At 43.3% G+C, this 23343-nt stretch overlaps 1 protein-coding gene across 6 annotated transcripts in view; it reads left to right on the forward strand.

Moving 5' to 3' along the window:
* The first annotated feature begins 312 nt into the window (after positions 1 to 312).
* Positions 313 to 23343, forward strand: part of ZNF331 (zinc finger protein 331) — a 58270-nt gene continuing 35239 nt past the window's right edge. The window contains exons 1-3 of one of the 6 annotated variants that reach the window (XM_063600617.1): positions 353 to 417; positions 948 to 1012; positions 17768 to 17834. The gene's annotated coding sequence lies outside the window, so the exon portion shown is untranslated. The other 5 variants (XM_063600616.1, XM_063600614.1, XM_034945908.3 and 2 more) reach the window with 5 other exon arrangements.

Here is a 23343-nt window from a genome sequence, read left to right on the forward strand (position 1 = left end):
CGTGTCTCTGAAATGTGCCTTTGCACTTCTGTCAGGTTGACAGGGACAGGCAGTGTCTCTCTGGTGTGAGCGTCTGTGGGTGTGAAAGGGCCAGCGAGTGTGCGGCTGTGACTGGTCGGGATCGGGCCTGGATGCATGGCCTTTTGAGTGAGCACAGGTGTGTGCGACCATGTCACCTGTCTTTCTAGTGTCTCCGTTGCTTCCTGTGCCTTCGCCTTCCAGCCATGTGGTACCTGCTAGGGAGCAGTGGTCCCAAAGTGACATGAGAGGCTCGACGCTGTTGTGAAAATGACCAAGAAGAAGGCTTCACAAGTCACGAGATGGCAGTTTTGGAGCCAGAAGTGCTCAACATGCACACTACCTGGACGACAAGAGGAAGTAACCTCAAGAATAGAATTCCTTTTGGGGAAGAAAGAGGTACCTGACATGGGAGGCGGGGAGGCGGTGAGAGGGGCAGCTCCATGTTTCAGAACCCCAGTTCCTAGGGTTTTCCAGCATTTCTCTGAAAAACTCACATGCCTGTGCCCTCTTATTTCTGATTGATTTTAACTGTGGTCTGGGGACAAGTGTGCCCTATTTTCTTTCTTTTTTTTTTTTTTTTGAGACAGAGTCTTGCTCTGTCGCCCAGGGCTGGAGTGCAGTGGCGCGATCTCGGTTCCCAGGTTCAAGCGATTCTCCTGCCTCAGCCTCCCGAGTAGCTGGGACCACAGGCGCACGCCACCATGCCCAGCTAATTTTTGTATTTTTAGTAGAGACGGGATTTCACCATGTTGGCATGGGTGATCTCGATCTCTTGACTTCATGATCCGCCCCCGTCGGCTTCCCAAAGTTCTGGGATTACAGTTGTGAGCCACCGCGCCTGGACGTGTGCGCTATTTTCTAACGTAGCTTGTGATCCAGAAAGGTCCTGGTGCCTCATTCTTATCTTCCTTTTCCCCTCCGGCCAGCTGGCCTTCAGGAAAAGCATCCCGGAGGAGGAAAAAGTGTCATATGTCCTAAAGTAAGGTTTCAGGTGAGTTAGCTTTTTGTTCATTCAATGATTTGTGTTTATACAACTTAAGACTATTTACTTTCCTTGGGCCCATTTCTTCCCAAATAGTCATTTATCCCACTAATTCCTCCCCAAGGGATGTGACAGGGCCATGCAGGTCACTCCTCCGTGTATTCTCCATTGACCTACCCTCTTCTAAAATGTCTAAAAATTGTCTAAGAATCTGATGGTACAGAAGAGATTAATTCTAACACTTTATATTACAGTGTGGTTTGGTAAGGAAGGGATTTATTTTTGGGTGGAAGGAAACCCAGATATCTTTGGTCTTTTGTTTATTTTTTATTATTGTAGTTATTTTTTAACATGGTTAATTTTTTTAATTTTTATATAATTGGCAAATGACAAATTGTATTTATTGTGTATACGTTTTTATATATGTATACATTATGAGATGATTAAATCAGGCTGATGAACATATCCATCACCTCACTAATTATTATTTTTGTCATGAGGACATTTAAACTCTACTCTCTTAGCAATTTTCAAATATACTATATATTTTTTTTTTAATTTTTTTTTCTTTTGCCCTTGTCCCCCAGGCTGGAGTGCAATGGCATGATCTCAGTTCACTGGAACCTCTGCGTCCCGGGTTCCAGCGATTCTCCTGCCTCAGCCTCCCAAGTAGCTGGAATTTATAGGCACCCACCACCATGCCTGGCTAATTTTTGTATTTTTAGTAGAGACGGGGTTTCATCATGTTGGCCAGGCTGGTCTTGAACTCCTGATTTCAAGTTATCTGCCCGCCTCAGCCTCCCAAAGTCCTGGGATTACAGGTGTGAGCCACCATGCCCTGCCTTTGCCCCAATTTTTAATCACATTTTTTTTCACACTCTTGAGTTGTGTGAGTTTCTTATATATCGTGAATATTAACTGCTTATCAGATGTATGGTTTGCAAATGTTTCCTTCTACTCCATAGGTTCTGTCTTCACTCTGTTGATTGCTCTGCTGTGCAGAAGTTTTTTAATGATGCAATTCATTTGTCTGTTAGCCACCATGCCCAGGCTTCATTTCTTTTCCAAATAGTTGTTAGTCTATAGGGATACTATTGTTGTTTTTTTTTATACTTTAAGTTCTAGGGTACATGCGCACAACGTGCAGGTTTAATACATAGGTATACATGTGCCATGTTGTTTTGCTGCACCCATCAACTCATCATTTGCATTAGGTATTTCTCCTAATGCTATCCCTCCCCCAGACCCCCCACTCCGACGGGCCCTGGTGTGTGATATTCACCACCCTGTGTCCAAGTGATCTCATTGTTCAGTTCCCACCTATGAGTGAGAACATGCAGTGTTTGGTTTTCTGTCCTTGTGATAGTTTGCTCAGAATGATGGTTTCCAGCTTCATCCATGTCCCTGCAAAGGGCATAAACTCATCCTTTTTTATGGCTGCATAATAATCCATGGTGTATATGTGCCACATTTTCTTAATCCAGTCTGTCATTGATGGACATTTGGGTTGGTTCCAAGTCTTTGCTATTGTGAATAGTGCCACAGTAAACATATGTGTGAATGTGTCTTTATAGTAGCATGATTTATAATCTTTTGGGTATATACCCAGTAATGGGATTGCTGGGTCAAATGGTATTTCTAGTTCTAGATTCTTGAGGAATCGCCACACTGTCTCCCACAATGGTTGAACTAATTTACACTCCCACCAACAGTGTAAAAGTGTTCCTGTTTCTCCACATCCTGTCCAGCATCTGTTGTTTCCTGACTTTTTAATGATTGCCATTCTAACTGGCGTGCGATGGTATCTCATTGTGGTTTTGATTTGCATTTCTCTGATGACCAGTGATGATGAGCATTTTTTCATGTGTCTGTTGGCTGCATAGATGTCTTCTTTTGAGAAGTGTCTGTTCATATCCTTGGCCCACTTTTTGATGGGGTTTTTTGTTTTTTTTTTGTAAATTTGTTTGAGTTCTTTGTAGAATCTGGATATTAGCCCTTTGTGAGATAGGTAGATTGCAAAAAGTTTCTCCCATTCTGTAGGTTGTCTGTTCCTTCTGATAGTAGTTTGTTTTGCTGTTCAGAAGCTCTTTAGTTTAATTAGATCCCATTTGTCTATTTTGGCTTTTGGTGCCATTGCTTTTGGTGTTTTAGTCCTGAAGTCCTTGCCCATGCCTATGTCCTGAATGGTATTGCCTAGGTTTTCTTCTAGGGTTTTTATGGTTTTAGGTCTAATATTTAAGTCTTTAATCCATCTTGAATTAATTTTTGTATAAGATGTAAGGAAGGGATCCAGTTTCAGCTTTCTACATATGGCTAGCCAGTTTTCCCAGCACCATTTATTAAAAATGGAATCCTTTCCCCATTTCTTGTTTTTGTCAGGTTTGTCAAAGATCAGATGGTTGTAGATGTGTGGTGTTATTTCTGAGGCCTCTGTTCTGTTCCATTGGTCTATATCTCTGTTTTGGTACCAGTACCATGCTGTTTTGGTTACTGTAGCCTTGTAGTATAGTTTGAAGTCAGGTAGTGTGATGCCTCCAGCTTTGTTCTTTTTGCCTAGGATTGTCTTAGCAATGCGGGCTCTTTTTTGGTTCCATATGAACTTTAAAGTAGTTTTTTCCAATTCTGTGAAGAAAGTCATTGGTAGCTTGATGGGGATGGCATTGAATCTATAAATTACCTTGGGCGTTATGGCCATTTTCACGATATTGATTCTTCCTGTCCATGATCATGGAATTCCATTTGTTTCCTCTTTTATTTTGTTGAGCAGTGGTTTGTAGTTCTCCTTGAAGAGGTCCTTCACATCCCTTGTAAATTGGATTCCTAGGTATTTTATTTTCTTTGTAGCAATTGTGAATGGGAGTTCACTCATGATTTGGCTCTCTGTTTGTCTGTTATTGGTGTATACGAATGCTTGTGATTTTTGCACATTGATTTTGTAAGGGATGCTATTGATTTTTTAATGTTGACGTTGCATACTACAACTTTACTGAATTCATTTATTATTTCTAGTCATTTTTTGATGGAGCTTTTAGGGTTTTTTATATGTATAAGATCATGTCATCTGCAAACAGGAACAGTTTAACTTCTTCACTTCCTATTTGATTGGCTTTTCTTTTTGTTGCCTAATTGCTCTGCCTAAAGCTTCTAGTACTACATTGATTAGAAGTGGTAAGAGTGGGAATCCTCATCTTGTTCCTGATATTTCAACTTTTCACCATTGATTATGATGTTAGCTATGTGCTTGTGTTATATCACCTATATTATATTGAGGTACATTCCTCAATACCTAATCTGTTGAGAGTTTTTGTTAGGAAAGCCTGTTGAATTTTGTCAGATGCTTTTTCTGGATCTATTGTGATGATCATATGGATTTTATCCTTCATTCTGTTAATGTGCTATATCAGATTTATAGATTTGTATATGTTGAACCATCCTTGCATTCCTGGGATAAATCCCGCTTGATCATGTTGAACAATCCTTTTTATATGCTACTGAGTTCCGTTTGCTAGTATCTTGCTGAGGATTTTTGCTTTTATGTTTATCAAAGGTATTGGCCGGTGATTTTTCTGGTCTTGCAGTGTCCTTGTTGGGTTTGGTCATGCTGGTCTTATAAAATGGGCTTGGAGATAGTCCCTTCTCTTGAATTTTCTGGAAGAGTTTGAGAAGCATTGTATTAGGTCTTCGAATGTTTGGTAGAATTCAGCAGTGAGGGCATCAGGTTCTGGTCTTTCATGGGAGATATTTATTGCTTATTCAACCTCCTTACCTGTTGTTAGTGTGTTCAGATTTTGTATTTCTTCATGATTCAATCTTGATAGATTATATATTACTAGGAATTTATTCATTTCTTCTACATTATTCAATTTTTTGGCGTAGAAATTTTTTTTTTCTTTTTGTTTTGAGACGGAGTCTCACCCTGTCACCAGGCTGGAGTGCAGTGGTGCGATCTCGGCTCACTGCAAGCTCCGCCTCCCAGGTTCACGCCATTCTCCTGCCTCAGCTTCCCGAGTAGCTGGGACTACAGGCGCCTGTCACCGTGCCCGGCTAGTTGTTTGTATTTTTAGTAGGGACGGGGTTTCACCATGTTAGCCAGGATGGTCTCGATCTCCTGACCTCGTGATCCGCCCACCTCGGCCTCCCAAAGTGCTGGGATTACAGGCGTGAGCCACTGCGCCTGGCCCGGGAACTAATTTTTTTTATACCAGGCCTGCATTAATTGCATTATAAGAAATATAACTTGCTGGGCGCAGTGGCTCATGCTTGTAATCCCAGCACTTTGGGAGGCCAAGGCAGGCGGATCATGAGGTCAGGAGTTTGAGACCAGCCTGACCAACATGGTGAAACCCCATCTCTACTAAAAATACAAAAATTAGCCAGGCATGGTGGCATGTGCCTGTAATCCCAGCTACCCAGGAGGCTGACACAGGAGAATCACTTGAACCCGGGAGGTGGAGGTTGCAATGAGAGCCGAGATTGTGCCTGGGTGACAGAGCGAGACTCCATCTTAAAAAAAAAAAAAAAAAAAGAAATATAACTTAAGGAAGTCCTGAATTTAAAAAAATGATTACTCAAGTTAAAAAAATCAGAGTTATGAAGGTGCTGGTACCTTATAGTTATTAACAAATGTTGAATGGATAGGCTTGTGGGAAGCATAACAAGTGTATCTCAAAAATGTCCGCACCCTAATTCATGAATGCGGGAATGTGTGATGTTGCACGGCAAGGGAAATTTCAGTTGTAGATGGACTGAAGTTATTAATCAGCTAACCTTAAGACAGGGAGATTATCCTGAATTGTGCCAGTGGGCCCAATGTAATCACAGGGTATTAGAAGTAGATGAGGGGTGCCAGAAGAAGAGAAAGAGGTGAGGATTTACTGTTAACTGTATTTACTGTTAACATTTTGTTAACAGGTATGTGTCCTGTCTCCCACTCCCCCACTAAACACGTGTGTATGTTTGTTTCTGGAGCATTAAATCCTGCTAATTGATCATGCAAATGAGTTAAAGACTCTTCGAATCTTAGTTTGTGAAAGAAATCCAACCCAGCCATGGGTCACATTACATTTGTGTACATGTGGAGAAGAGAGAGGCAGGCCAGTTATCTTTCTCTTGCTTTGAAAAGCTTCACATGTTTACACCTTATAGAATTAGAGATACGCCATTTCAAACTAATCCCATGACAGCAGATTATCAAGAAAGAGAGCCTTTCAGAATTAGATTTTCTATGATTTTAATGTTTCTTTGACAGAGAATGATAATCAGTGATATCTGATGCCTTCCAAATATACACAAGTAACATTTCCATGATTATATGTACAAGTAACAAATCCAAGGTATATGAAATCCAAATATATGAAATGACTAAGATGGCAACAATTTGAAATAATTACACAAATCTCCCATATCACATAGAACACATGATTCAGTCTCTTGCTAATATTCTTGATTTGGTATCTCTTCTCAGATTAGATTCTTTAAACTTGATTTCTGATGCAGAATCATGTCTCTACTTCCCTAGTTGCTGGTAAAGAGGGAACATTTTCTTATGTGTCTTAGAATCGTTTTTGCTAATTCTGCTGATTCAAATAAATTCATGCTTAACATCAGGCTTGGAAAGTTATTTTTAGTTAGCATTTGTGATATGATAGCTGATTGAGAAGCACATATTTTAGCATAAGAAAACAGCAGCCTCATGTTTCTTTTCTAAAAATGGATTAAGGGATATGTAATGTCAGTGATCTTTTTTTTTTTTTTTTTTTTGAGACGGAGTCTCGCTCTGTCGCCCAGGCTGGAGTGCAGTGGCGCGATCTCGGCTCACTGCAAGCTCCGCCTCCCGGGTTCACGCCATTCTCCTGCCTCAGCCTCCCGAGTAGCTGGGACTACAGGCGCCCGCTACCAGCGTGAGCCACCGCGCCTGGCCCTGTCAGTGATCTTTAATAAAAACAGCTAACTTATGTAAAGTAATTGTTATGTATTACTATGTTTTATGTAGATTATCTTACTTGATAATTGAGATAGCCATATCTTATGGTATTTATATTCCAGTTTCACCAGTGAGGAAAAAGACACTGCGAGGTTAGTAACTGTCAGAGTTCAGAATCACACCCTGAAAGTTGTACTGCAGAGCCTGTGTTCTTAATTTCTCCAAAGTACCTCTGCCCAAATTACATGTACCTTTTTAAACCTACTTTCTTCATTTGGTAATACATCATAAATGCTTTCTCAATTATATGGATCAGTATCACTAGTAAATGTATTTTATGTCATGATATAGCAGATCATAATTTATTTAATCTGTCCTCTACTGTCAGATATTTCTTTTTTTTTTCTGAGACAGAGTCTCGCTCTGTTGCCCAGGCTGGAGTGCAGTGGCGCAATCAGAGCCCACTGCAGCCTCCGCCTCCCAGGTTTGAGCAATTCTCCTGCCTCAGCCTCCCGAGTAGCTGGGACTACAGCTGCCTGTCCCCACGCCTGGATGATTTTTTTGTATTTTTAGTAGAGACGAGGTTTCACGATGTTGGCCAGGCTGCTCTCAAACAACTGACCTCAGGTGATCCGCCCACCTTGGCCTCCCAAGGTGCTGGGATTACAGGCATGAGCCACCGCACCCAACCTATTTTTTTGATTTTTTAAAAATTATTCTCTGAAGGCTGGGCGTGGTGGCTCACGCCTATAATCCCAGCGCTTTGGGAGCTGAGGCAAATGGATCACGAGGTCAGGAGATCGAGACCATCCTGGCTAACATGGTGAAACCCCGTCTCTACTAAAAATACAAAAATTAGCCGGGCGTGGTGGTAGGCGCATGTAGTCCCAGCTACTCAGGAGGCTGAGGCAGGTGAATGGTGTGAACCCGGGAGGTGGAGTTTGCAGTGAGCTGAGATCATGCCACTGCACTCCAGCCTGGGCGACAGAGCAAGACTCTGTCTTTAAAAAAAAAAAAAAAAATTATTCTGTGGAGAAGTGGAATCATATCAATTGATTGCATCAATGACAGTGTCCTAGTTGTGGTATTACACTATAGTTCAATCATCATTGGTGTAAATCAGGTAAAAGTTAACCAGGATCTCTCTTGCTGTGTTGTTTCTTACAACTGCATGTGAATCTTTATCTCCATTCTAAAGAAAATTCACAGAGAAAAAATTCCCTGAATATTCTTGCACAAACAATTGTGTATGACTATAGCTGTGTCCTTCAGATAAATTTTGAAAACCAGAATTTTGAGTCAAAATCAGACTTGTTAAGTGTCTGCAGTACGCCAAACTCTGTAATATTAGCACGAAGAATGAGAGAATAACTAAAAGGACACAGCTGCTACCTGTATGTTGTCTATAACCCAGCAAGGAGGGGAAACTGAGTAGAAGCAGCTCAGGGCAGCCTGTGATCACGGACTGTGGGGAATTCCAGGTGATGTACCCTGAGAGGTGCTAGGAAGGGAACATCATTCTGACAGCACCCGCTCGGGTAGGCCATTCTTGCATTGCTATCAAGAAATCCCTGAGACTGGGTCATTTATAAAGATTATATTGGCTCATGCTTCTGAAGGCTGAAAAGGAAGCATGGTATCGACATCTGGCATCTGCTTGGTTTCTAGGGAGGCCTCAGGAGCTTTTACTCCACTTTACTTGGAAGGTGAAGTGGGAGCAGGCACGTCACATGGCAAAAGGAGGAGTAAGGTTGGGACACAGCGGTGGCGGGAGGTGCGGGGGATGCCATGTACTTTTAAATGACCAGATTTTGCAAGAACTCACTCACCATTGGCCAAGACAGCACCAAGACATGAGGGATCTGCCTCCATGACCCAAACACCTCCCACCAGGCCCCACCTCCAGCACTGGGGATGACAGTTCACCTCCCACCAGGCCCCACCTCCAGCACTGGGGATGGCAGTTCAACTGGAGATTTAGACGGGGCAAGTATTCAAGCCATATCGCCCACAGATGTCGATTTATAACCAAATAATTCTGAATTCACAGGTTCCATGTGTAGGTAAATACAATTTGTTTTATAACTTGTATTTTTCTAATAATGTTTGATGCAAAGGGAAGACCAATAGGGTAAGGCGAATTAATGCTTGTCTGCTGGGCCATCATGGCTTGAAGGACAAGTTCAGAGGTAAAATTCACACTCCCCTCAGACGTAAAAGGAAGCAGCCTCAAAACAACTGTCGGTATGTACAGGGCATCACTTGGCATTTTGGCCATTTTTCCAGTCAGTGCTCCAGCACATGTGGAAATATGTGTCTGTGTGTGCATGTACATTGGCATCCGCAGGGGTAACCGGGACCTGACGTGTGAGTAGAAGACGCACTTGCGTGGGCGTGTGTGGGGTTGATGTGCCAGCTCTGTCCCCATAATTGTGACAGGTGTGTGAGTATCTTGGGGGCAATGGGACCCATGCAGGGTGACCATCCTTACAGAGGGAGGTCAGCTACACGATCTATAACCCCAGTTAATACAATGTAGACCCCAGGAATCTCTGAAACTCTGTGATCCCAGTGCCCTCTGACTTCTGATTGTCATAGATATGGCCTGAGGGCAGCTGTGCCTTATGAGGTATTTTCTAATTTAGGCTGCGCACCTAGAAAGACCCTAGCTTCTCAGTCTTATCCTCCTCTTTCCCCTAAACCAACATTCTTCCGAAAAAGCACGCCTTGAGAGGAAGAATCATTTACCCATCTTAAAATCAAGGTTCAAGTGAGTTACGTTTTATTCATTAAATGATTAGTGTTTATAAGACAGGACTATTTACTTTCCTTGCCCCTAAATATTCTCACTATAACAACTTATCCCAGTCATCCTTTCCAAAGAGGTGTGGGGGGTTCATACCGGGATATCCCTCAATGTACTCCCCATTGACCAAGTCTCTTCTGAATGTTATTCATGTGCCTCTTTGGCAAACTGTGTAGCTCTTTCTGTGTGCTCTGCTCTTCTAAGAATCTGATGATATAGAAAAATACCTCCTGGAGCTTAACATTAGTGCTTGATATTAGAATGTGGTTTGCTAAGGAAAAGATTCGTTTTTAAGTGGAATCAAACACCACCTATCTTTAGTCTTTTCCCTAAGCCTGATTTTCATATCACAGCCAGAAAGTAGATCGTTTGAGTATGTGACAAGGTTGTCAGCTTTGTGAGGCTTTTAAGAGTGGAGTTTGAGCAAACTTCTGTGTCATCAAAGGCATAAATGTTTTCCAAGTAATCAATAAATTGAAATTTTTTCTGTTTACTAGATTTTCTTTGAAGCTGACAGCCTCAGAGTTGTTGTTTTTTTCCACTTGCTTTGTGTGCACAGTGAGAAGCAATGTGGTTTGATTTTGAGTATGAGTTCTGGATCTAGGACAGAGTTGGCAAATTTTTTTCTGTAAAAGGTTCAGCAGTAAAGGGATTTATGGGCCACATATAGTTCTGTATTTTTCTTCTTTTTATTTATTTATTCGGATTATTGTTGTTTTGTTTATTAAAATGACATCCTTTATTTTTTATTTTTATTTGATAAATAACAAATTATGTGCTTATTATGTACAACATTATGTTTTGATATGTATGTGCATTATGGAGTGATGAAACCAAAGTGAATAACATACCCTTCACCTTACTAGTTATCATTTTTGTGATTAGAACATTTAACATCTCTCAGCAATTTTCAAATATACATTGTTATTCATTATAGTCACCAGGTTATAAAATAGATACGCAGAATTTATTCCTCCTCTCTAGCCTTTGTAGCCATTCATCTCCCTATTCCCACCCCTGTCCCAGCCTCTGGTAACCATCATTCCACTCTTTGCTTCTATGAGTTCAGCTTTTTGACACTTAAATAGGTGAGATAATGCAGGTGGACCTTTCTATGCCTGGCTTATTTCACTTAATATAATGTCCTCTAGGTTCACCCATGTTATCACAAATGACTGGATTTTCCTGGTTTTTAAGGCTGAATAGTATTTAATTGTGATATATGCCACATTTTCTTTACCCATTCCTCTACTGATTAACATGTAGGTTGATGTTTTTTTGTTTCCCCCTGGGGTATTGTGAATAATACTGCAGCAACTTGGGAGCATTCCTTCCTCTACAACTTTTTGGAAGAGTTTCAGAAGAATATTTTGTGAATATTTGGTAGCATACAGCAATGAAGCCATCATCAAGTCCTGGGCTGTTCTTTGATCAGAAATTCTGTATTATTTATTCAATCTTTTTACTCATTACTGATATGTTCAGATTTTTCTGTTTATTCATGATTCCATCTTGGTAGGTTGTGTGTTTCTAGGAATTAATCTTCTAGGTTATCCAACTTTTTTGGCATCTAATTGTTCATTGTAGTCTCTCGCGATTCTTTGTATTTCTGTGGTATGAGTTGTAATGTCTCCATTTTCATTTCTGATTTTATTGATTTTTGAGTCTTCCCTTTTTTGTCTTTGAAAGTCTCATGGTTTTTCAATGTTGTTTATCTTTTCAAAAAAATCAACTCTTAGTTTCATTAATCTTCCCATATTGTTTATTTAGTCTCCATTTATTTTTATTCCGACTTTTATTATTCCTTTCATTACTATGAGCGTCATTTGTTCTTTTTCGAGTTCCTTGAGAAGTAATGTTTGTTTAAGGTCTTTCTCCTTTCTTAATGTAGGTGTTTATTGCTATAAACTTCCCTCTTAGAACTGCTTTTCCTGCGTTTCTCAAGATTTGATATGTTGTTTCCTTTTGCATTTATTTCAAAATATTTTTAAATTAAACTTTTAACTTCTTCCTTGACCTACTGGTACTTACCATGTTGTTTAATTTCCACATATTTGTGAATTTACCTAAATTCCTCCTGTTATTGATTTCTAGCTTAATACCACTGTGGTTGAAAAGATGCTTGATAGGATTTCGTTGCCTTAAATTTCTTAAGACCTGTTATTTGGCCTAATATGTTATCTGTCCTGGAGAATCTTTCATGTGTGCTGGAGAAGAATACGTATTCTGCTGCTGTTGGGAGGGATGCTCTGTATACATCTGATAACTCCATTTGGTCTAAAGTAAAATTCAATTCCAGTGTTTCCTTATTGATTTTCTGCTGAATAAGTTGTCCTTTGTGGAAAGTAGGATTTGAAGTCCCCTTCAATTATTGTATTGCAGTCTGTTTGTCCCTTCAGATCTTATAATGTGTGCTTTATATATTTACACGATCCAATGTTGGGTACATACATATGTACAATTGATATATCTTCTTCATGAATTGATCCCTTTATAATTCTATAATGACTTTCTTTCTCTTCTTATAGTTTTTGACTTAAATTCTATTTTGTCTGATATACGTAGAGTTGACCCTTGAACAACATGGAGCTGGGGCGACAACTCACCATGCAGTCAAAACTCCACATTTAACTTTTGACTCCCTAAAAATGTAATAGCCTACTGTTGAATGGAAGCCTTATTGATTACATAAAGTAGATTAACACAAATATAGAATGGTATGTGTGTTATATGCAATACTCCTACAATAAAGTAAGCTAGAGAAAAGAAAATGTTATTAGGAAAATATGCCGGGCACGGTGGCTCATGCCTATAATAGCAGCTGTTATAGTAGCCAAAACGGACTAAGACAACTGTATTGCTGAGACACAGTGAAAGGTCATTCAAGATCAGGGGGTGACATCTTAAGTCCTAGAAGTCAAAAGTCTAAAGTGGGTCTCACTGGGCTAAAACCAACATGTTGAAGACTGTGTTGCTTTTTGGAGGCTCTAGGAGGCATTCTCTTTCATGGCCTTTCCCAGCTTCTAGAGGCTGCCCAGACTCCTTAGCTCATGACCCCATCCTACTTTTTTTTTTTGATACAGAGTCTCACTCACTCTGTTGCCCGGGCTGGAGTGCAGTGGCACCATCTCAGCTCACAGCAAACTCCACCTCCCAGATTCAAGTGATTCTCCTGCCTCAGCATCCTGAGTAGCTGGGATTACAGGCATGCACCACCACACTCGGCTAATTTTTGTATTTTTTTAGTAGATGGGGTTTCACCATTTGGCCAGGCTGGTCTCGAACTCTTGACCTCAAGTGATCCGCCCGCCTCGGCCTCCCAGATGCTGGGATTACAGGTGTGAGCCACTGCGTCCAGCCCTATCCTACACCTTTAAACCCAGAAAAGACAAGTCAAGTTCTTCTTGTATCACCTCATTCCCCACCTGTTTCTGTCATCACATGTTTCTCTTCTTCGGAACTCCCTCATCTACTTTTAAGGAACTTTGTAATTGCACCAGGCCCACCTAGATAATTCAGGGTAATCTCCGTATCTGAAGGGTGGCTGGTTAGCAATTTAAGTCCATCTGCAACCTTATTTATCTTGCCTTGTAACATAACATATTCCCAGGTTCCAGATGTAGGATGTGGATATATTCTGCCAGTAACAGGCCTGTCCATCAAACTTTCCTGAATAGCTAGAATGTACCCACTCCCCTATAACAATGGTCTGTTTTCCTTACTAACCTTTTTTTAAATTTGGGGCTCCCTATAATTATATACTTTATAATGGGATTAATGAAAGCCTGTAACCAAAAAAAAAAAAAAAAAAAAAAAATTATTCCCCTAAGAAGCACACAAAGAGGAAACTAAAAATTACCCTTATTTATTTATTTATCTATTTATTTATTAAGACAGTCTTGCTTTTGTTGCCCAGGCTGGAGTGCAATGGCACAAGCTCGGCTCACTGCAACCTCTGCCTCCCGGGTTCAAGAGATCTTCTGCCTCAGCCTCCTGAGTAGCTGAGATTACAGGTGTCTGCCACCACATTCAGCTGATTTTTGTATTTTTAGTAGAGATGGGGTTTCGCCATGTTGGCCAAGGCTGGTCTCGAACTCCTGGCCTCAAGTGATCCCCCTGCCTTGGCCTCTCAAAGTGCTGGGGTTACAGGTGTGAGCCACTGTCCGGCCGTAATTACCCATATTTATACCATCTAAAGATAATTACTGTTAACACTTAGTATGTATGTTTACCGTCTTCCCCTCCACCTCTAAGCATGTGTGTGTTTTGTTTCTGGAACATTGAATCCTATTAATCATGTAAATGAGGCAAAAACTCTCCAAATCATAGTTTGTAAAAGAAATCCAGCCCAACCACGGGTCACATTATGTCTGTGTGCATGTGGAGAGAAGAGAGATACCAGTCATGTTTCCTTGCTTTGAAAAATTAATCAATGATGAGTATGAAAATAGTCACTGGATACCTTACAAATATGGACTTTGGAAACATTCCCAAGGTTATATGTGCAAGTAACGAATATTGACTGTAACATTTCAAAGGTATATGAAATAGAATGAGATAGCACTAGTTTAAAATGTTCACTTTTTTTTTTTTTCTTTTTTGAGATGAAGTCTTACTCTGTCACCCAGGCTGGAGTGCAGTGGCGCAATCTTGGCTCACTACAACCTCTGCCTCCCAGGTTCAAGCGAATCTCCTGACTCAGCCTCCTGAGAAACTGAGATTACAATCACCCACCACCATGCCCGGCTAATTTTTGTATTTTCAGTAGAGACAGGGTTTCACCATGTTGCCCAGGTTGGTCTTGAACTTCCGACCTCAAGTGATCCGCTCACCTTGGCTTCCCAAAGTGCTGGGATTACAGGTGTGAGCCACTGCACCCAGCTGATAAGAATCTTTAAACTAGATTTTTAAAGGAACTATCATGTCTCTGTCTCCCTAGTTAAAAGGAAATAGCAGACTTGTTACTTTTATGAAAATGGATTGATATGTTACTGATTTTTTAGTAATAACAGCTACCTTATCTTAATTGTTATATATGACTGTGTGTTTCATGTGGATGATCCTGTTCAAACAGTCATACATTGTACTATCTTTCTTGCGGTTTTACCAGTGAGGAAACTTTACCACACTGTGAAGTTAATAACTATCAGAGCTCAGATTAACACCCTCATATCAGACCACAGAGCCTGTGTTAATTTCACCAAAACATCTCTGCTCAAATTATATGTACCTTTTTAACCTACCCTTTTCCCTTGTTGATTCATCAGAGGTTTTCTTAATTAATGAGTCAGTATTATTAGGAAATGTACTCTATGTCATTGTATAACAGACCATGGTTTAATCTGATTTTCCTTTATCCTCCACTGCAAGATTTTCATTTTTAAAAATTATTCTCGACTGGGTGTGGTGGCTCACGCCTGTAATTCCTGCACTTTGTGAGGCCGAGGCAGGCGGATCACCTGAGGTCGGGAGTTCGAGTCCAGCCTGACCAACATGGAGAAACCCCGTCTCTTCTAAAAATACAAAAAAAATTAGCCGGGCGTGGTAGCGCATGCCTGTCATCCCAGCTACTGGGGAGGCTGACGCAGGAGAATCCCTTGAACCCAGGAGGCGGAGGTTGCAGTGAGCCGAGATCGCACCATTGCACTTGAGCCTGGGCAACAAGAGCGAAACTCTGTCTCAAAACAAACAAACAAACAAACAAACAAAAAATTATTCTCTGTAAATTCTGGGTAACGTCAGTGGATTACATCAATGTTAATCTTCTGGTTGTGGTATTATATACTACAATCACCAGCTGGGGTAACCAGGTGAAAGGTACACAAGATCTCTCAATTTTATTTCTTGTAACTACATATGAATCTAAAGTCTATCTAATTAAAAGAGAAAACATTTTCAGAAAAAAAGCATTTTGTGAACATACTTCAACATTGTGTACGACTATAGCTACTTCCTTGGCATAAATACCAAAAAGTGGGATTTTGAGTCAAAATGAGACTGTGGTTAAGTACCTGCAACATCCTGTAGACCCTGTGACGTTAGTACATGGAATGAGAGCGTGACTCACGGGGCATAACTGCTGCCTGTACATTGTTTACAATCCAGCAAGCAAGGGACACCGAATAGCAGCTCCGGCAGCCTGTGCTGGCGGCCTGCAGAGAATTCCAGGTGACGCTCCAGAGGGGCTAGGAGAGGATACCCTTCTGATGACAGCCATGGCTCGCCCGGCATCACCCCACTCAAGAGGCCAGACGGGGTCCCAGCTGAGGTGACACAGCTCCTTTCCCAGTCGGGAAGGGGCGTCTGCAGGGAGCAGGAAGGGCTTAGCTTGGGGCTGCCCGCTCCGGCACCGACCTGGGACGCGCCCTGAGGCCCCTGCCTGGGACCGTCCCGGACTACATTTCCCAGAGACCATCCAGGAGTACGCCGTGCTGCATGCTGGGACACGGGGCTTGGGGCTCTGGTTTCCCCCGACGGTCCCGCGTCCTCTTCTAGCCTCACCCCCTCCCGAGGCCCCAGCGTTGGGGGACTACCGGGTGCGTCTGCGGCTTTGGGAGAGTCGGAGGAGGGAAAGGGATGGGAGGGGTGCACGCACACGTGTCAGTGTGTCCGCGTGTCAGCATCTGTGCACGCGCACATGTGTGTCGGGCTCTGTTGTGTCTGCACATGCGTGTCGGCATCTGTGCGTGCGCACACGCCTGTCAGGGTCTGTGTGCCCGCACAGGTACGTCAACGGCTGAGCACGCTATGTATCGGGGGTCTGTGTACGCTCACATACGTGTCGGGGTCTGGGTACGTGCACATACGTGTAGGGGTCTGTGTGCACATGCGTGTCGGGCTCTGCTGCTGCCTGCGCGCTCCGGCCTTTGGGTGCGCGTGCGCATGTGCGCTGGCCTCCAGGGGTGGCGGGACCGAGTGTGTGACGCACTTGCGTGGGAATACGAGGCTGACGCGACGGCCCTGTCCCCGTAACTGTGACACGGGTGCACGCGAGCGTCATTGGGGGCGATGGGGGCCGTGCTGGGTGCGCGTTTGCACCAGTGACGCAGCCGTTGCATCTCCGCCAGTCCGCGCAGGTGAGATTGGCGCGCGTGGCTCCGAGGGGAGACGGGCACGGGGCTTCTGATGGTGACGCGCTTGCTGGAGAGTGTGGGGTGACACAGCCGGGCTCTCCCTATAACTGGTGACCGGGGGGTGCTCCAGAGGTATTGGGTCAACGCAGCCTGTGCCTGTGAACCTCGGCGGTGCGTCCCTGGGACTCTGCTCTGTGAGGTGCGCTCTGGGGGTTGTGCGGGGGCAGCGGTCGGGACGGGTCTCCGTGGCCCATGGATGCACCTTTGCACCGTGTGGGGTGGCGGGGCCCGTAGCGTGGCCGTGCTGGGCGTTAGTGGGTATGAGGGGCGCAGATGTGTCTCAGGACAGAGTGAGCTGTGGTGAGGCTGAGCTGTGCAGACTTGTGCTGGGATGGGTGATCGGGCCTTCTGGGTGACGCAGGTGTGTGTGACAACACAACCTGTAGCTCCAGCGTCTCTGTGCTGGGATGGATGATCGGGCCTTCTGAGTGATGCAGGTGTGTGTGACAGTGCAACTTGTAGCTCCAGCATCTCTGCTGCTTCCCCTGCCTTCAACTCCTAACCAAGCGATACCTGCCTGAGAACAAGGGCCGCGGAGGGACGTGAGCGCCTGAGCCTCGCCGGGAAATTCACCAACAAGAAGGCAGAAACAGCCATGAGGTGACGCTTTCAGAGCCAGAAGTGCTGTCCATGCAGGCCGCCTGAGTGACAGGGGACGGTGGCCTCAGGAGTAGAATTCCTCCTGTAGAGGGACAGGTCCCTGATGTGGGAGACAGGGAGAGGGGCAGCTCCACGCGTCATCATCTGAATCGCCACAGCGTGCTCTTCAGGAATCTCCCAGAAACTCCATCTCGGGGCCTTGTATTTCTCATTGGTTTTATTAGGTATGGCAGGGGTTTTCTAATGTTGCTCTTATTTCAGAAAGACAGAATGTCTTACCCTTCTGGTTCTGTTTTCCCCAGGCCAGCATCCTTCAGAAAAAGCATCCCCGAGGAGGAAGACGAATCGTTAAACATCTTAAAGGGTCAGGTGAGTATCCTTTTTTTTTATATTAAATGATATGTGTTTATAAGACTTAAGACCAAACATTAAAGGTAGATGACCAAGATTTGAGTCCTGTTTCTGCCTCTTAGCTTTTTGAGCCTTCTGAAGATAGGCTTGTGAGGAGGGTGAAATGCATTAACACGCATAAAATCCATAGACGCGCACCCCTGAGTGGGAGTGCACAGTGAGTGCTGCTGTTTTGTGCTAAGTCTGGATGTCTGTACATCAGGAGCAACGTACATATGAAGGTAACTGGGATGGGTGTTTGCAGGTTCACAAAATGAACCACAGCCTCAAATGGCCTAGAACTGTTATCCTTAACCTGAGGGCCTTCCTTTAACTCCACTTACAACTTTCCAAGGGACATTCTGTGTATATTTACTGTATGTGTTTATCAGTGTTAGTGTATTTGTCCCCCCCCACCACCACCCTAAGGAGATACTCTATAATTTCATGGCATTAAGAAGGATGTACATGCCCCAAAGACGTTTAGACCCATTGGTCTAGAATCAAAGACTGTGTACCTTGACCACAATTATTGTTCAGGATGGTGGAAATGGTTAAGTAATTATACCACGTTCATTTCATGGAATACTCTGCAGCTACAAAGAAGTAAGTTTAGTTATAACCATAAGAAAGAAAAATGCACCTGACATAATATTAAACACTACTAATAGTTATTAACAATAGTAAATGAAGGAAATGCTTCAATTGCCTACAAATTCCATTGAATAAGATTTTTGTAAATACCTTATCCAACATGACATTTTAGTATATTATTTAGGATTATTCATGAATCCTTCAGAAGAGAGGAGCCTGGCCACATTTATTGAGCACATTTTTGTACCATACTCTATTGTGTTTTGCACACACTCCTTAATTTATTCTTACCTTAGTCTGTAACAAAGTACCATAGACTGGTGGCTGAAACCACAAACATTTATTGCTCACAGTTCTGGAGGCTGGAAGTCTGAGAAGAGGGTACCAGCATGGTCAGGTTCTGATGAGGGCCGTTTTCCAGGTTGGAGACTGTCACCATCTTGCTGTGTCCTCTCATGGAGGACATGTGTGTGCTTGGAGGCTCTTTGGCAGGGCTCTAGGAGGTGTGTGTGCTCGGAGGCTCTAGGAGATAGTCTTTTTTTTTTTCTGTAATTGAGATGGAGTCTTGCTCTATTGCCCATGCTGGAGCGCAGTGGCACAATCTTGGCTCACTGCAACCTCCACCTCCCAGATTCAAGTGATTCTCCCACCTCGGCCTCCCGAGTAGCTGGGACTACAGGCACACACCACTATCCGCAGCTAATTTTTGTATTTTTGGTAGAAACAGGGTTTCTCCTTGTTGATCAGGCTGGTCTCGAACTCCTGACCTCAGGTGATTAATTAGCCCGCCTCAGCCTCCCAAAGTGCTGGGATTACAGGTGTGAGCCACTGAGCCTGCCCTGTGGGAGGTATTTTATGTCCTTGCTTTTGCTGGCTTCTAGATGCTGCCCACACGCCTTGGTTCGTGACCCCTTCTTCCATCATCAAAGCTGCAAAGACAGGCCAAGTCCCTTTTCCATCACGTCACTCTGACCCTACTTCTTTCTGTTCATCTCACCCTCTTCTAATTTTGAGGACCCTGGTGATTACATTAGGCCCACTGAGGTAACCCAGGATAATCTTCCCTATTTTAGTGTCAGCCCATTAGCAATTTTAGTCCACCTGCAACCTTAATTCCCCTTTGCCATGTAAGGTAATATAATCATAGGTGCCAGCAGTACCATATTGACATGTTTGAGAGAGGCAATGAGAGAACAATAATCATGTTCTATTTCTTTTCTTTTTTTTTTTTTTTGAGACAGAGTTTCGCTCTTGTTGCCCAGGCTGGAGTGCAATGGCGTGATCTCAGCTCACCGTAACCTCTGCCTCCTGGGTTCAAGCAATTCTCCTGCCTCAGTCTCCTGAGTAGCTTGGATTACAGGCATGCGCCACCACACCCAGCTAATTTTGTATTTTTAGTAGAGACGGGGTTTCTCCTTTGTTGGTCAGGCTGGTCTCGAGCTCCCAACCTCAGGTGCTCTGCCTGCCTCGGCCTCCCAAAGTGCTGGGATTACAGGCGTGAGCCACCGTGCCCGGCCTATATTTCTTTTTTTATGTGTTTTTGTTTTGTTTTGTTTTGTTTTTTCCTTATAGACAAGGTTGTGTTCTGTTGCCCATGCTGGAGTGCAGTGGGTTGATAATAGTTCACAGCAGCCTCAATCTCCTGGGCTAAAGTGGTCTTCCCACCTCGGCCTCTCAAGTACCTGGGATTACAGGCACCAGCCACTGTACCCTGCTCCTATCTTGTTATATTTCTTATAATAGGATTAATGCAGGCCTGCTGGGGGCAAAGAAAAAAACAGTCCCTAAGGAGCCCTTAAAGAAGAATCTCCAAATTACCCATAATTGTACCATCCAGAGATAATCACTGATGAACATTTTAAATGGCCAGCACTTTGGGAGGCCAAAGCGGGATGATCACTTGAGGCCAGGAGTTTGAGACCAGCCTGGGCAACAATGAGACTCCATCTCTACTAAAATAAAAAATTGAAAAAGATTAGCCAGGCATGGAGATGCATACCTATAGTTTCAGCTACTCAGAAGGCTGCTGTGGGAGGATCACTTGGGCTTAGGGGTTCCAGGCCGCAGTGAGCCATTGCACTCTAGCCTGGGCAACAAAGGGAGACAGTGTCTCAAAAAAAAACACAAGAAAAAAACATCTGAAATGGTATTTATGTTTCTAGGCCTCTTCTTTGCCTCTAAGCATGTGTGTGTTTTGTTTCTGGAGTATTGAATCTTGCTAATTCATCATAAATGAGTCAAAGACTCCAAATCTTAATTTATAAAAGGAATCCAACCCAGCCATGAGTCGCATTACACCTGTGTGTGTGTTGGGAGGGGAAGGGCTATGCCAGTGATCTTTGCCTTGTTTTGAAATATCTCACATATTTCTACCTTGTAGGATTAGAAATCCATCATCTGAATCTAACCTATGGTAACAAATTTTCAAGAAAGACAGCCTTTTAGAATTAGATTATAGAATGTTAATGTTCCTTTCCCAGGACATCACAATAATCACCCATGAACACTAATCACTGGGTGCCTTGCAGATATGGACTTTCCATGTGACATTAGCAAGATTATTTGTACAAGTAACAAATATGGGCTGTATAAGTAACATTTCCAAGATAGAAAAAGAATTAGATGACAGTATCTCATATGTATCTCCCTTATCCTGTGGAACACAAAATTCAGCCTCTTGCTAATGTTCTCAACTTGGCATCTTCTCAGATTAGAGTCATTAAATTAGATTTTCTTATGCAGAACAATGTCTCTGTCCCCCTAGTTGCTGATGGAAAGGGAACATTTCCTCGTTATATTTCTTAGAATCTCTTTTGCTAATGTATTCATTTTGTTAAACAAAATGAATTTCATTCTTAACATCAGACTCTGAATGTTATTTTTGGTTAATATTGATTACGCAGACAGCGGGTTCAAGGAAGGCACTTTTGTTTTTCTTGAGACAGAGTTTCGCTCTTGTTGCCTAGGCTGGAGTGCAATGGCGCAATCGCGGCTCACCGCAACCTCTGCCTCCCGGGTTCAAGCGATTCTCCTGCTTCAGCCTCTTAAGTAGCTGAGATTACAGGCAAGTGCCACCACGCCCAGCTAATTTTGTATTTTTGGTAGAGACAGGGTTTTTCCATGTTGGTCAGGCTGGTCTTGAACTCCCGACCTCAGGTGATCCACCTGCCTCAGCCTCCGAAAGTGCTGGGATTACAGGCATGAGCCACCGCGCCCAGCGGCACATTTTACCATTAGAAAAAAAAGGAGGGGGCCAGGCATGGTGGCTCACACCTGTAATCCAAAGCACTTTGGCAGGCTGTGAGGCAGGAGGATCGCTTGAGCCCACAAGTTCAAGACCAACCTGGGCAACATGGTGAGACCCTGTCTCTATTATGAATTTTTTTATTTTTTTGAGACGGAGTCTCGCCCTGTCTCCCAGGCTGGAGTGTAATGGCGCAATCTCGGTTCACTGAACCTCCACCTTCCAGTTCAAGCAATCCTCCTGCCTCAACCTCCTGAGTAGCTGGGATTACAAGTGCGCACCACCATGCCCAGCTAGTTTTTTGTATCTTTAGTAGAGACGGGGTTTCACCACGTTGGCCAGGCTGGTCTCAAACTCCTGACCTCGTGATCCGATCTGCCTGCCTTGGCCTCCGAAAGTGCTGGGATTAGAGGCATGAGCCACCACGCCCAGTCTTATTATGAATTTTTTAAAAATAAAAACTATAAAAAGAAAAACTTTTTTTAAAGAAAAAAAAGCAAGGAGATTGGCCGACGTGAGTTGGTCTTCAATAATAACAGGTAACTTCTATTACACAAATGTTACATATTATTGAGTGTTTTACATAGATTATCATACTTGCCAGTTGTAACAATCATACCATGTAGTATTTTTATTCCATTTTATCAGTGACGAAACAGACACTATGAGGCTAACTGCCAGGGTTCAGATTCACATCTCTAAAGTCAGACCACACAACCTGTATTCTTAATTTCATCAAAACATCTCTGCCCAAATTATATACACCTTTTTAATCTACCTTCTTCACTTGGTAATTCATCATAAAAATTTTCTCAAGCCAGACGCGGTGGCTCACGGCTGTAATCCCAGCACTTTGGGAGGTCGAGGTGGGCAGATCACAAGGTCGGGAGATCGAGACCATCCTGGCCACCATGGTGAAATCCCATCTCTACTAAAAATACAAAAATTGGCTGGGCGTGGTGGCATGCACCTGTAGTCCCAGCTACTCGGGAGGCTGAGGCAGGAGAATCGCTTGAACCCGGGAGGCGGAGGTTGCAGTGAGTTGAGATCGCGCCACTGCACTCCAGCTTGGCCAGAGCAAGACTCCGTCTCAAAAAAAAAAAAAATTTTCAATAAGAATCGATATTATTAGGCTGGGTGTGGTGGCTCATGCCTGTAATCCCAGCACTTTGGGAGGCCAAGGTGGGCGGATCACGAGGTCAGGAGATCGAGACCATCCTGGCTAACACTGTGAAACCCCGTCTCTACTAAAAATACAAAAAATTAGCCGGGCGAGGTAGTGGGCACCTGTAGTCCCAGCTACTCGGGAGGCTGAGGCAGGAGAATGGCGTGAACCCGGAGGCGGAGCTTGCAGTGAGCCGAGATCACGCCACTGCACTCCAGCCTGGGCGACAGAGCAAGACTCCGTCTCAAAAAAAAAAAAAAAGAATATTGTTAGTATTCCATGCCATCATATAGCAGACCATAATTTAACCCATCCTCTACTGTGAGATACTGCTATTTTTTTCGTTGTTGAAACTGTATTCTCTGGAAATCATAGATAAGATCAAGGAGGGAATCCGTGTCAGTATCCTGGCTGTGATACTGTACTGCAGTTTTGTTTTTCTTTTTTTTGAGACGGAGTCTTTCTCTGTCACCCAGGCTGGAGTG

Source organism: Pan paniscus, chromosome 20 (genome assembly GCF_029289425.2).
Source record: "Pan paniscus chromosome 20, NHGRI_mPanPan1-v2.0_pri, whole genome shotgun sequence".
Lineage (NCBI taxonomy): Eukaryota > Metazoa > Chordata > Mammalia > Primates > Hominidae > Pan > Pan paniscus.